Source organism: Mustela erminea, chromosome 11 (assembly GCF_009829155.1).
Source record: "Mustela erminea isolate mMusErm1 chromosome 11, mMusErm1.Pri, whole genome shotgun sequence".
Classification (NCBI taxonomy): domain Eukaryota; kingdom Metazoa; phylum Chordata; class Mammalia; order Carnivora; family Mustelidae; genus Mustela; species Mustela erminea.
In genome coordinates, this window is record NC_045624.1 from 54,625,426 (window position 1) to 54,641,004 (window position 15,579).

Consider the following 15,579-nt stretch of genomic DNA (forward strand, 5'->3'; position numbering starts at 1 on the left):
GTCATAATTTAACCCATAACATTGCCATGTATGGCACGCAAGAGGCAAATATAAACAGACTAGAGAAGACATGTCTAAGTCTTGGACACTATCTAGACTTCATGTAGACTGAGAGAACATTCTTTAGATGCCAGTGTATGTATGGGATGAAGAGAAGTTTTCTTATGGGCCACACTATACTCCACATCTTCTGTCAGAGATCTGAGGCTAGGGTTACAATAGCAAAACAGAATCGCCAGTCCCAATTACAGATCATTGTAGTCTCGCCTAATCTTTTGTGATCTTAATGCAGTTTGGAATTGTAAATCTTTCTAGATATTTTTACAGATACCTAGGTTGAATTTATTTATTTCATTAAAATGTTGACAGCCAGGTGGACCTTATCAGGGTAAGCAGGCCCCTCTAGGGAGCACTGTCCTCATACTGCTTCTTTTTCTCAGTGCATTCTGTGTTTACATCCTTGATTTGGCATTCCTCCTTGATTTGCATTGAAAGGCAAGCCTCTATCTAGCTTTTTGCCTCTGTAAGCTATAATGATACATATTGAACATAGTGCCAAATTAGGGGGAAGAACAGTCTGTGACTTTAAATCTCAGTCTTTAACCTCTTACTGTTGTCACATCAGATAAGTTATTGTAAACAACAGTGATGAGCACATCCTTCCTTTGTAGGTAGCTTGGCCCCTGTGGTGGTACTTCTGGCATTTATCTAGTATTTGGGTGAGAGACCAGCACTCTTATTGGTCTGACTTTCAGGGTTTCTTATTAATCTTTTTACCTGTTATAAAACCAGTGCATACATTTTATATGGTTGACAGTAGTGTCCTGGAGAAATATCACTCAAGAAACCATTGAGTTATTAAAATTACTTACAATTGCTTATACTTTAGTCACACAACAACAGTATGGGAAATGAGAAATTTGTGTCAAAAAGGAATAAAATGCCTTGAGGAGTTTACTCAAACTAAATGCATGAATAATGCAGTAAGTGAGAAGTGTAAAATAATTTGTCAAAGGGAAGACATTTGCAAGGGTGCTCCTAGGGCATGTGGGGGGCTTTTAGAAGATTTTAGTGGGTGGTAAAGTTTCAAAGGAAAGGAAGAGAAGGAGGGTCCACTGGTATTTCTTGCCAGGACTATAACACAAAACTGGACAGAGAGAGGATAAAGAGTCATTGTAAGCACAGGAGATGGAGGCATGTGGGGACAGGAGTAGTGGAGAGGCAATGACAGGATAAGAAGCCCAAGTAAGTGCTGAGTAGGACTAGGATCCCAGACCATTTGGAATTCTCCACCCTTCTTTGGTGGGTCTCCTTTGTTTTAGATTCTCTTGTGTTTTACAGCTTGGTTCCCTATGCATAATACTTGACACTGTTATGTCTCCATTCCTATTTTATTATGTTAGTTTCTCATTTTCTTTAAGAAGTACACCACCTGCATTGGAATTATGCATACATAATTTAAGATACACAATAGCCTTTGCCTTATGGGAATCTGCTATTTAAATATATGTTTTCCTTCATAATCATATCTTATGCTCACACTTGTCATATGCCTTCACACCCAAAGATATAATTTATGTACCTAAAGACAACACTTTCTAACTAAAAGCTAAAACAAAAACATGATGAGTGAAGAAAGTAGAGTTAAAAAGAATTTATACAATATGTAGCCCTTCATATACATTTCTGAATATGCAAAATTATTCTATTATCTACGAGTATATTCTTACTATGTAGTAAATGTGTTAAAGACATGCATAGGGGAAATGCATGGCAATTTCAGATCAGTCACATTTAGAGAGAAGAAGAAACAGATGAGTAATGGGGCATTGGCTGTTTCTATTACATTTTTTTTTCTAAGTGGGCTTTGAACCACATAACAGTAAAATACCAAGATGTGTTTAATCTAGTTATTTTTGGATGTAGTTGCTTGCATGAACATGAACAAACAGAACAGACATTCTGTACTTTTTCTTATATTTTAAATACCTGGTAAGCAAAAATAGATCTAAAAAAAAAATTAAAACAAATTAACAAAAAAAGCCTAAACCCCTATTTTTCTGCTAGAAAAAAAAAAATTAGCGTAATGCCTCATCAAGCAGAATCTTACTTGAAATTCCTCACCAAGCTGAATCTCAAATCATTCAACTCTCTTCACTGACCTCTCTGCTTAGCTGAGAGATAGGCTTTCATCCAATGTTAAGTGGCAAGAATGCTACCTTTAAAACAATTAGTTATGTATTCCTGTTTTATAAAAGATAACTCATATGCAAAGATAACTGAGTACGTGAGGAACCAACAAGCTTTGAGATTACTCAGTTCTCCTCTAAAACATTAAAATTGCACACAAATTATATATATGGATTGCCTCCCATAGAGGAAGGCATGTTGTAGTGAAGATCTCTGAGTTAATGACTAGCAGACTAGGTTCTGGCTCTATTTTGCCATTTACTAGTAGTTAACCATATGGAAGCTGGTTACCCTCTCTGTGTCTTTACCTCTCCATCTTTAAATTGAAGACTTGAAATTCTTCCTAGCTCCGGGTACTCTTAGTATGTGGCAAAGTAGCAGAGTGTTAAAGAAGTAGGTTCTGGAATGAGATTGGAGCGGACTATCATCCCTTCCTTACAGGGTGTTTGTGAGAACTGAATACATAGGTCTTAGAATTGGATTATAGTTGCTATTTTTTATAACCATTTCATATTTGAAGTGCCTCACAAATATAAAAGGGCTTAGCTGTTTTTATTGCTGTGATAAAATGCTGTAATTCTGTATGCTTGGAACCATGCTAGGCTTGTGAAAACGTAGGATACCAAGTATTTTGTTTTGGTTTATCACATGTAGAGTACTTTCACACTATTGCATTATATCCCAGGATTGAGAAGACATATATGCTTTGGTCCTGGACCTTGAAGACTTAACAGTGTTGTTGAGATATAACAAGTAAATTACCTGAGATCATTACAAATTCATATAAGTCTTTACATGGTGAAGAGCTAGGCAGTGAGATTGGGGATAAGACACAACGGTGTTGGAGGTGAGGTGAAAAATGATTCGGTAACTAACATGGGAACCTAGCTAAATCTCAGGGTCTTTTGTTGTCTTAGTCTCTTCCTAGCCATAGTCAATGCTAATTACAATGGAGTAACAAAGTCCTGATTGGTTTCATCATTAACAGGGGGGGCTCTGGGTTCTGAAAGAATCTGACTTAATTATTTACAACTTGGGGCATGGATTAATAACTTCTTTCTTTAGCAAAGAAGTTTATGTGCCAGAATCTACATTTCCTCACTTAAAAGAAAGAATTTCATTTGTTCCAAGTCTCAAATAAACACTCTTTGCAAATAAACTATGTACTTTTTAATCCTTTCTGCCAGGAATCCTTGTGCATTCACATTACTGATCGCCTGCTCAACATAGCAATGTATTTGGTCTTATGCTTGTTAGTTTGAACCAGGAGGAGAATTTAACCCTCACAAAAGGAAGAAGTAAGCCTTGAACAGAGACTTACTGCCCACCATTGTGGTCTAGAATGGTCAATACCTTACCACCTAGTAGGAAGGCAGCCACCCTTGGAAAGCTAGCTATTAAGTCCTTGTAGAAATCAGGCTCTGGCAGTTTATCCTGAGTCTCTCTAGGAGTGTGGTGAGCTGTAGTCACACAGGATTCGCAGGCAGGTGGATCTGGGTGGACTTTCCCTCCTACAAGCTACTGAGCTTCTTTTAGCAAATTATTTAACTCCTCTAAGACTATTTCCTTATTAGTAAAATAGGAAAAAAATAGCTCTACCTTATTGGATTATTGGGAAGATTGACAAGATAATTCATGCAAATACTTAGAAAAGTAACCAACCAAAAAGTGTTAAATATGTGTGTGATACATAGAATTAAAAATATGCATATTAGTTCCTATAACCTTGTTCTTTCCTGAAGTAAAAAACCACATTTCAAAATTGTGATTTTTTTTTTTATTTCCAGCATAACAGTATTCATTATTTTTGCACCACACCCCGTGCTCCATGCAATCCGTGCCCTCTATAATACCCACCACCTGGTACCCCAACCTCCCACCCCCCGTCCCTTCAAAACCCTCAGATTGTTTTTCAGAGTCCATAGTCTCTCATGGTTCACCTCCCCTTCCAATTTCCCCCAACTCCCTTCTCCACTCTAAGTCCCCATGTCCTCCATGCTATTTGTTATGCTCCACAAATAAGTGAAACCATATGATAATTGACTCTCTCTGCTTGACTTATTTCACTCAGCATAATCTCTTCCAGTCCCATCCATGTTGCTACAAAAGTTGGGTATTCATCCTTTCTGATGGAGGCATAATACTCTATCCCCAGGGGTACAGGTCTGTGAATCACCAGGTTTACACACTTCACAGCACTCACCAAAGCACATACCCTTCCCAATGTCCATAATCCCACCCCCTTCTCCCAAACCCCCTCCCCCCAGCAACCCTCAGTTTGTTTTGTGAGATTAAAAGTCACTTATGGTTTGTCTCCCTCCCAATCCCATCTTGTTTCATTGATTCTTCTCCTACCCACTTAAGCCCCCATGTTGCATCACCACTTCCTCATATCAGGGAGATCATATGATAGTTGTCTTTCTCTGCTTGACTTATTTCGCTAATCATGATACGCTCTAGTTCCATCCATGTTGTCGCAAATGGCAAGATTTCATTTCTTTTGATGGCTGCATAGTATTCCATTGTGTATATATACCACATCTTCTTGATCCATTCATCTGTTGATGGACATCTAGGTTCTTTCCATAGTTTGGCTATTGTGGACATTGCTGCTATAAACATTCGGGTGCATGTGCCCCTTTGGATCACTACGTTTGTATCCTTAGGGTAAATACCCAATAGTGCAATTGCTGGGTCATAGGGCAGTTCTATTTTCAACATTTTGAGGAACCTCCATGCTGTTTTCCAGAGTGGCTGCACCAACTTGCATTCCCACCAACAGTGTAGGAGGGTTCCCCTTTCTCCGCATCCTCGCCAGCATCTGTCATTTCCTGACTTGTTTATTTTAGCCATTCTGACTGGTGTGAGGTGATATCTCATTGTGGTTTTGATTTGTATTTCCCTGATGCCGAGTGATATGGAGCACTTTTTCATGTGTCTGTTGGCCATCTGGATGTCTTCTTTGCAGAAATGTCTGTTCATGTCCTCTGCCCATTTCTTGATTGGATTATTTGTTCTTTGGGTGTTGAGTTTGCTAAGTTCTTTATAGATTCTGGACACTAGTCCTTTATCTGATATGTCGTTTGCAAATATCTTCTCCCATTCTGTCAGTTGTCTTTTGATTTTGTTAACTGTTTCCTTTGCTGTGCAAAAGCTTTTGATCTTGATGAAATCCCAATAGTTCATTTTTGCCCTTGCTTCCCTTGCCTTTTGCGTTGTTCCTAGGAAGATGTTGCTGCGGCAGAGGTCAAAGAGGTTGCTGCCTGTGTTCTCCTCAAGGATTTTGATGGATTCCTTTCGCACATTGAGGTCCTTCATCCATTTTGAGTCTATTTTTGTGTGTGGTGTAAGGAAATGGTCCAATTTCATTTTTCTGCATGTGGCTGTCCAATTTTCCCAGCACCATTTATTGAAGAGGCTGTCATTTTTCCATTGGACATTCTTTCCTGCTTTGTCGAAGATTAGTTGACCATAGAGTTGAGGGTCTATTTCTGGGCTCTCTATTCTGTTCCATTGATCTATGTGTCTGTTTTTGTGCCAGTACCATGCTGTCTTGATGACGACAGCTTTGTAATAGAGCTTGAAGTCCGGAATTGTGATGCCACCAACGTTGGCTTTCTTTTTCAATATCCCTTTGGCTATTCGAGGTCTTTTCTGGTTCCATATAAATTTTAGCATTATTTGTTCCATTTCTTTGAAAAAGATGGATGGTACTTTGATAGGAATTGCATTAAATGTGTAGATTGCTTTAGGTAGCATAGACATTTTCACAATATTTATTCTTCCAATCCAGGAGCATGGAACATTTTTCCATTTCTTTGTGTCTTCCTCAATTTCTTTCATGAGTACTTTATAGTTTTCTGAGCATAGATTCTGTGTCTCTTTGGTTAGGTTTATTCCTAGGTATCTTATGGTTTTGGGTGCAATTGTAAATGGGATTGACTCCTTAATTTCTCTTTCTTCTGTCTTGCTGTTGGTGTAGAGAAATGCAACTGATTTCTGTGCATTGATTTTATATCCTGACACTTTACTGAATTCCTGTATAAGTTCTAGCAGTTTTGGAGTGGAGTCTTTTGGGTTTTCCACATATAGTATCATATCATCTGCGAAGAGTGATAATTTGACTTCTTCTTTGCCGATTTGGATGCCTTTAATTTCCTTTTGTTGTCTGATTGCTGAGGCTAGGACCTCTAGTACTATGTTGAATAGCAGTGGTGATAATGGACATCCCTGCCGTGTTCCTGTCCTTAGCGGAAAAGCTTTCAGTTTTTCTCCATTGAGAATGATATTTGCGGTGGGTTTTTCATAGATGGCTTTGATGATATTGAGGTATGTGCCCTCTATCCCTACACTTTGAAGAGTTTTGATCAGGAAGGGATGCTGTACTTTGTCAAATGCTTTTTCAGCATCTATGGAGAGTATCATATGGTTCTTGTTCTTTCTTTTATTGATGTGTTGTATCACATTGACTGATTTGCGGATGTTGAACCAACCTTGCAGCCCTGGAATAAATCCCACTTGGTCGTGGTGAATAATCCTTTTAATGTACTGTTGAATCCTATTGGCTAGTATTTTGTTGAGTATTTTCGCATCTGTGTTCATCAAGGATATTGGTCTATAGCTCTCTTTTTTGATGGGATCCTTGTCTGGTTTGGGGATCAAGGTGATGCTGGCCTCATAAAATGAGTTTGGAAGTTTTCCTTCCATTTCTATTTTTTGGAACAGTTTCAGGAGCATAGGAATTAGTTCTTCTTTAAATGTTTGGTAGAATTCCCCCGGGAAGCCGTCTGGCCCTGGGCTTTTGTTTGTTTGGAGATTTTTAATGACTGTTTCAATCTCCTTACTGGTTATGGGTCTGTTCAGGCTTTCTATTTCTTCCTGGTTCAGTTGTGGTAGTTTATATGTTTCTAGGAATGCATCCATTTCTTCCAGATTGTCAAATTTATTGGCGTAGAGTTGCTCATAGTATGTTCTTATAATAGTTTGTATTTCTTTGGTGTTAGTTGTGATCTCTCCTCTTTCATTCATGATTTTATTTATTTGGGTCCTTTCTCTTTTCTTTTTGATAAGTCGGGCCAGGGGTTTATCAATTTTATTAATTCTTTCAAAGAACCAGCTCCTAGTTTCGTTGATTTGTTCTATTGTTTTTTTGGTTTCTATTTCATTGATTTCTGCTCTGATCTTTATGATTTCTCTTCTCCTGCTGGGCTTAGGGTTTCTTTCTTGTTCTTTCTCCAGCTCCTTTAGGTGTAGGGTTAGGTTGTGTACCTGAGACTTTTCTTGTTTCTTGAGAAAGGCTTGTACCGCTATATATTTTCCTCTCAGGACTGCCTTTGTTGTGTCCCACAGTTTTTGAACCGTTGTATTTTCATTATCATTTGTTTCCATGATTTTTTTCAATTCTTCTTTAATTTCCCGGTTGACCCATTCATTCTTTAGAAGGATGCTGTTTAGTCTCCATGTATTTGGGTTCTTTCCAAACTTCCTTTTGTGGTTGAGTTCTAGCTTTAGAGCATTGTGGTCTGAAAATATGCAGGGAATGATCCCAATCTTTTGATACCGGTTGAGTCCTGATTTAGGACCGAGGATGTGATCTATTCTGGAGAATGTTCCATGTGCACTAGAGAAGAATGTGTATTATGTTGCTTTGGGATGAAATATTCTGAATATATCTGTGATGTCCATCTGGTCCAGTGTGTCGTTTAAGGCCTTTATTTCCTTGCTGATCTTTTGCTTGGATGATCTGTCCATTTCAGTGAGGGGAGTGTTAAAGTCCCCTACTATTATTGTATTATTGTTGATGTGTTTCTTTGATTTTGTTATTAATTGGTTTATATAGTTGGCTGCTCCCACGTAGGGGCATAGATATTTAAAATTGTTAAATCTTCTTGTTGGACAGACCCTTTGAGTATGATATAGTGTCCTTCCTCATCTCTTATTTTAGTCTTTGGCTTAAAATCTAATTGATCTGATATAAGGATTGCCACTCCTGCTTTCTTCTGATGTCCATTAGCATGGTAAATTCTTTTCCACCCCCTCACTTTAAATCTGGAGGTGTCTTCGGGCTTAAAATGAGTTTCTTGGAGGCAACATATAGATGGGTTTTGTTTTTTTATCCATTCTGATACCCTGTGTCTTTTGACAGGGGCATTTAGCCCATTAACATTCAGGGTAACTATTGAGAGATATGAATTTAGTGCCATTGTATTGCCTGTAAGGTGACTGTTACTGTATATGGTCTCTGTTCCTTTCTGATCTACCACTTGTAGGCTCTCTCTTTGCTTAGAGGACCCCTTTCAAGATTTCCTGTAGAGCTGGTTTGGTATTTGCAAATTCTTTCAGTTTTTGTTTGTCCTGGAAGCTTTTAATCTCTCCTTCTATTTTCAATGATAGCCTAGCTGGATATAGTATTCTTGGCTGCATGTTTTTCTCGTTTAGTGCTCTGAAAATATCATGCCAGCTCTTTCTGGCCTGCCAGGTCTCTGTGGATAAGTCAGCTGCCAATCTACTATTTTTACCATTGTATGTTACAGACTTCTTTTCCCGGGCTGCTTTCAGGATTTTCTCTTTGTCACTGAGACTTGTAAATTTTACTATTAGGTGACGGGGTGTGGGCCTATTCTTATTGATTTTGAGGGGCATTCTCTGAACCTCCTGAATTTTGATGCTCGTTCCCTTTGCCATATTGGGGAAATTCTCCCCAATAATTCTCTCCAGTATACCTTCTGCTCCCCTCTCTCTTTCTTCTTCTTCTGGAATCCCAATTATTCTAATGTTGTTTCGTCTTATGGTGTCACTTATCTCTCGAATTCTCCCCTCGTGGTCCAGTAGCTGTTTGTCCCTCTTTTGCTCAGCTTCTTTATTCTCTGTCATTTGGTCTTCTATATCACTAATTCTTTCTTCTGCCTCATTTATCCTAGCAGTGAGAGCCTCCATTTTTGATTGCACTTCATTAATAGCTTTTTTGATTTCAACTTGGTTAGATTTTAGTTCTTTTATTTCTCCAGAAAGGGCTTTTATATCTCTCGAGAGGGTTTCTCTAATATCTTCCATGCCTTTTTCGAGCCCGGCTAGAACCTTGAGAATTGTCATTCTGAACTCTAGATCTGACATATTACCAATGTCTGTATTGATTAGGTCCCTAGCCTTCGGTACTGCCTCTTGTTCTTTTTTTTGTGTTGAATTTTTCCGTCTTGTCATTTTGTCCAGATAAGAGTATATGAAGGGGCAAGTAAAATACTAAAAAGGTGGCAACAACCCCAGGAAAAAATGCTTTAACCAAATTAGAAGAGATCCCAAATCGTGAGGGGGGAGAAAGGGGATAAAAAGAGGTTCAAAAAGGAAGAAAGAAAAAAAAAGAAAAAATAAAAAAAAAAAAAAGAAAAGAAAAAAATTAAAAAAAAAAGGAAAACACCTAAGAAAAATGTAAAAAAGAAAAAATATATATATTAGATAAACTAGTAAAAAATCGTTAAAAAAGAAAAAGGTAACAGTTAAAAAAAAAAATTTTTACCCGAAGGCGAGGAAAAAAAAAAACAAAAAATGAAAAAGAAAAAAATTAAATTAACTGCAAGACTAAAAAAAAATCACAGGGAAAAAGCCTTGAGTTCCGTGCTTGGCTTTCTCCTCCTCTGGAATTCTGCTGCTCTCCTTGGTATTGAAACCGCACTCCTTGGTAGGTGAACTTGGTCTTGGCTGGATTTCTTGTTGATCTTCTGGGGGAGGGGCCTGTTGTAGTGATTCTCAAGTGTCTTTGCCCCAGGCGGAATTACACCGCCCTTACCCGGGGCCGGGGTGAGTAATCCGCTCGGGTTTGCTTTCAGGAGCTTTTGTTCCCTGAGCGCTTTCCATAGAGTTCCGGAGGACGGGAATACAAATGGCGGCCTCCTGGTCTCCGGCCCGGAGGAGCCGAGAGCCCAGGGCCGCACTCCTCAGTGCGCCCTCAGAGAACAGCGCCCAGTTACTCCCGTCTGCCTGACCTCCGGCCGTGCTCCGAGCTCTCCGAGCCTGCGACCCGTTCAAGGTAACACCGAGCTGTGAGCTTACTGTCGGCTCTGTCTCTGTAGCCGGCTTTCCCGTTCCAATACCCGCAAGGTCTGCGACACTCAGACACCCCGATCCTTCTGTGACCCTGCGGGACCTGAGGCCACGCTGAACCCGCGTGGGCTTCGCCCCGGTTTAGCCTCTGGAGCGATGTCCCTCAGCGGAACAGACTTTTAAAAGTCCTGATTTTGTGCACCGTTGCTCCGCCGCTTGCCGGGAGCCGGCCCCTCCCCCCGGGGTCTATCTTCCCGTCGCTTTGGATTCACTTCTCCGCCGGTCCTACCTTTCAGAAAGTGGTTGTTTTTCTGTTTCCAGAATTGCTGTTCTTCTTCTCTTCGATCTGCTGATGGATTTTCAGGTGTTTGCAATCTTTAGATGAGCTATCTAGCTGATCTCCGGCTAGCTGAAGCAGTCTCAGCCTGCTACTTCTCCGCCATCTTGACTCCTTTCAAAATTGTGATATTTAATATTTTACTTTTATTCTTTCGAAAATGTAAAGAAGAAATTCACATTTCAAATAATTCATGTGAAAACCCAAGACTTTAGGCAAGAGAGAGAAGACTATTCTGAGCAGAATAGAGTGGCACATTGCTCTTTTTCAATGCCCAAGACATTTATGGTATAGTGTTGGTTTCCCCTGTCCACACTCCGATGTCCACATTTATTAAGGTTTTGTTTCGGTGAGGATCACAACTTTACTTTGCTAATCCCTTTGAACATGTCCATCAAAGTTTTTGTTTCACTTTGGTTTATGGTTACTTGTTTTTCTACTGTTAGTGGGTGTAAAAGGATTTTGAAGGAAGAGGCTTTTCATTGAGCTGAGTCAGGTGATCTCAGAAATCTGATTTAGAATCCAAACTGAGTCTTTGTGTTCCTTTTGTCCCATACTAATCCTTTTATTCACCTTAGATGGCTCCCTAGTCTACAAAACTAACCAAATCTTTGACACTCTTCCATCTCCTCTTTTGTGCTGCCTTTCACAATGAAGAACAGGCAAGCAGTACTATTTCTGACAGAATGGAAGCTACACAGAACTGATAAATGACTTCTGGTTTTGCATTATGGTCCTCTCTGTGTGCTTAGTGTGGCTTTCGTCTCAGAACAGTAATGGCTAGAAAGCAGCTCTTCTGAGAATGGCCCCAAGCTTCTGAAAGCCTTCCACTAGTGATGGCTTTCTGGAATCCAAGTGTTTTCTTGCGTTATCCTTTTGGCTTACAAAAACACAGAATAACCAGACCTTTTCCTGAAATGACCATGATGAAACCATATGTGGCTAAGGAGAATAAGGATATAATTGTGTACTCTCTAATGTTATCACCTAAAGGTAATGAAAATGGATTCCACAATGATCTTTAATTTTACCGGTGACTCTTTTCTATGTAACTGTTCACCTGAATGATAGAGAATAACTAAAGTTTATCAAGCATTGACTACATGACAGGCATTGCTAATAAATACTTTAACATGTGCATGGTACCTACATGGGAGTTATAGGTACTATTATCATATATGTTTTACCAGTGATGATGCTGAAACTCAAAGATGTAAATAACTCGGGGTCACATAGCTTATAAGCTAAGTGATCAGCCCTGGAATAAAAATTGAGTCTTTGGATTCCAGCAGAACCACATTTGGAGAGTGTTCTCATAAAAGGCTGCAATTTATCCAAGGATGCTATTGCTCCCGTATTCCATTTGGATTTTGTGAATAAGATAGTTTTGAAAAGGAAGACTTCCCACCCAGATTCGGGGTCCATTTGGAACAGCCTTGTCTCAGCTAGTTACTTCAGTGTTTCTTATATGCAGTGAGGCTCCCAATTATCTTCCAATGGAGAAGGTCATAGGGATATTGGAAAATGCACAGATGATATTAGGCTATTGATTAAGGACCTATTATAAGAATATTATTTTCTGAATTGATTATAAATTGCCCAGGCACATACTACATATGTTTGCTACTTTCATTCTTTTTTTTATTAATTATTTTTACTAACATATAATGTATAATTTGCCCCAGGGGTACAGGTCTGTGAATTGTCAGACATACACATTTCACAGCATTCACCATATCACATACCCTCCCCAATGACCACAACCCAACAACCCTACACCTACTTCCCCATCCCCCAGCAACCCTCAGTTTGTTTTGTGAGATATAGTCTCTTATGGAATGTCTCCCTCCTGATCCCATCTTGTTTCATTCTTTCCTTCCCTACTTCCCAAACCCTTCACCCCTGCCTCTCCAATTTCTCATATCAGAGAGATCATATAATGATTGTCTTTCTCTGATTGACTTATTTTGCTCAGCATAATACCCTCTAGTTCCATTCACGTCATTGCAAATGGTAAGATTTCATTTCTTTTGATGGCTGCATAGTATTCCATAGTATACCACATCTTATTTATCTTATTTATCTATTCATCTGTTGATGAACATCTAAGTTCTTTCCATAGTTTGGCTATTGTGGACATTGCTGCTATAAATATCTGGGTGCACGTGCCCCTTCAGATCACATTTGTATCTTTGGAGTAAACACCCAGTAGTATGATTGCTGGGCCATAGGATAGCTCTATTTTCAACTTTTTGAGGAAGCCTCCATGCTTTTTTCCAGAGTGGCTGCACCAGCTTGCATTCCCACAAGGAGTGTAGAAGGTTTCCCTTTTCTCCACATCCTCACCAACATCTGTCATTTCCTGACTTGTTAGTTTTAGCCATTCTGACTGGTATGAGGTGGTGTCTCATTGTGGTTTTGATTTATATTTCCCTGATGCTGAGTGATGTTGAGCACTTTTTCATGTGTCTGTTGGCTGTCTGGATGTCTTCTTTGCAGAAATGTCTGTTCATAGGGGCGCCTGGGTGGCTCAGTGGGTTAAAGCCTCTGCCTTCAGCTCAGGTCATGATCCCAGGGTCCTGGGATCGAGCCCCGCATCGGGCTCTCTGCTCCGTGGGGAGTCTGCTTCCTCCTCTCTCTGCCAGCCTCTCTGCCTACTTGTGATCTCTGTCTGTCAAATAAATAAACAAAATCTTAAAAAAAAAAAAAATTAACTTTGCAAGACTAGAGGATTGTGGGGGAAAACACCATGAATTCTATGTGTTGCTTTCCCCTAGCTCTAGAGTTCCGCTGTTCTCCTTGATTGGTGAGCTTGGTCTTGGCTGGATGTTCTTGCTGATCTTCTGGGGGAGGGGCCTATTGCAGTGATTCTTAAATGTCTGCCTGAGGCAGAATTGCACCACCCTTGCCAGGCCAGGCTAAGTAATCTGCTTGGGTTCACTGAGTGCTTTCCATAGAGCTTTGGAGGACGAGAATAAAAATGGCGGCCTCCCAATCTCTAGCCCAGAGATACCGGGAGCTTGGGGCCCCACTTTTCAGTGTGCCCTCAGAGAAAAACAGTCGGTCCCTCCTGTCTCCCTGGTCTCTGGCCACAATCCATGCTCATCCAACCTATGACCGAGCATTTCTGTCTCTGGTGCACAGCCCCATTTGGAGTCTCCAAACCCAGCAGATTCCTGCCACTTGTTCCTGTGCCACTTCTCCTGAAGGAGGAAGGAGGGGGTCTCTCCAGATCTGCCACTTGTGGAGTCCCTGCTCAAAGAGCAGTGGTCCTACTGTGCCTTGGATCATGGTTTAAGGTAACCCCCCATCTGAAAGCTCACTCCTCGACTCTGTCTCTGTAGTTGGCTTCCCTACTCTGATACCTGGAAGCTCAGCTACACTCAGACATACCCAATCTTTCTGTGACCCTGTAGGACCTGCGACCACACTGTCCCTGCAAGGGCTCCACCCTGCTTAGCCTCTGAGCAAAGTCCCTCAGTGGAGCAGACTTCTAAAAGTTCATTTTGTGCTCCACTGCTGCACTGCTTGCCGGGAACTGGCCCTTCCCCTCACGGTCTATCTTCCTGTGGTTTCGGATTCACTTCTCCACATGTCCTACCTTTCAGAATGTGATCGATTTTCTGTTCCTAGAATTGCTGCTGTTTTCTCTTCCATCTCCTGTTGAGTTTGTAGGTGTTTGGAATGGTTTGATAACTATCTAGCTGAACTCCTGGGACCTGATGTCATTTCAGTCTGCTACTCCTCCGCCATCTGGCTTCAGTCCCTGCTATTTTCATTCTTAATTATTTTTTTTTAAATTTTAGTGTTTTAGGAGGAGAAATAGGTTGCTACAGAGAATATATATTTTCACTCTTTTTCAGTGCATATATTTCATCTGGTATGTAAAAAGATAAAATGGTATTGGGGGAATGCTAAAAAAAGAAATATAAGAAGAACCTTAAATAACAGAAATGTGTTATGTGTGGGCAGATCACAATGGAGAAATGAAAAAGGAGAGTGTGAATCAGAAATATTTAGTGGAGACTCACTTTTCACCCCTACTTGGTAATAGGCAGTGAAATGAAAGGGTTTTTCTAGTTATAGCTCAGAAGGAAATAATTGAGTAGTGATATCATTCATCCCAGAAGGAAATATCTAGTTAATGCTAAGAGAGAAAGTGACCCTTTGTCATTGAAAACATTTTTTCCTTTTCTTGTGACAGAATATAAGACCCCCTGTGGATTTTTTAAACAGAAATATGCATTAATGAAAACAAATGTTTCTTCTCCCAAATTTTGTGTGGGAACTGTGCAGGGGCATAGAATGTTCTTCTGAGCTACCATTTCTTTCAACCAAGTTAATTATCATTCACTCTTACAAACATACGGGCTCCAATATCTAACAGGATACCTGGGAAGTCCATATATACTGTTTTTCTTGCCTCTATAGCTTTATAGGTGTTTATACCATGAAACGTCTCTGCTAAGAGTTTAAAATGTATACCTTAGACAAACTGAAACTGCTATTATATATGGAGACCTCTTCTGAAGATATCTTTTTTTTATTTATTTTTTAACTTTCTGTCTTAAAAGTAACTCTAGGGGCTTCTGGGTGCCTCAGTTGGTGGAACATCTCATTCCTGATTTCAGCTCAGGTCATGATCTCAGGGTTGTGGATTGAACTTTACCTCAGGCTCCATGCATCTTATGGTGTCCCCTTGGGATTCTCTCTCTCCTCTCGTTCTGCTCCACCCCACCCCCATTTTCTCTCTCAAATAAATAAATAAATAAATAAATCTTTTTAAAAAATAGAGTAATCTTTATGCCCAATGTGAGGCTCAAACTCATGACCCTGAGATCAAGAGTCACATGCTGTGCTAACTGAGCCAGCCCACTCCAGCAGCCCTGCCAAGATCTCTTTTAAATGCAGATACCATGAATTGGTATCACTGAGGGTAAAAACCAATGAGTGACATATAATTTTTTTTTCCTTTGAAAAGTTATTGTCAAAATTCAGTATAGTTAAGAAAGAAA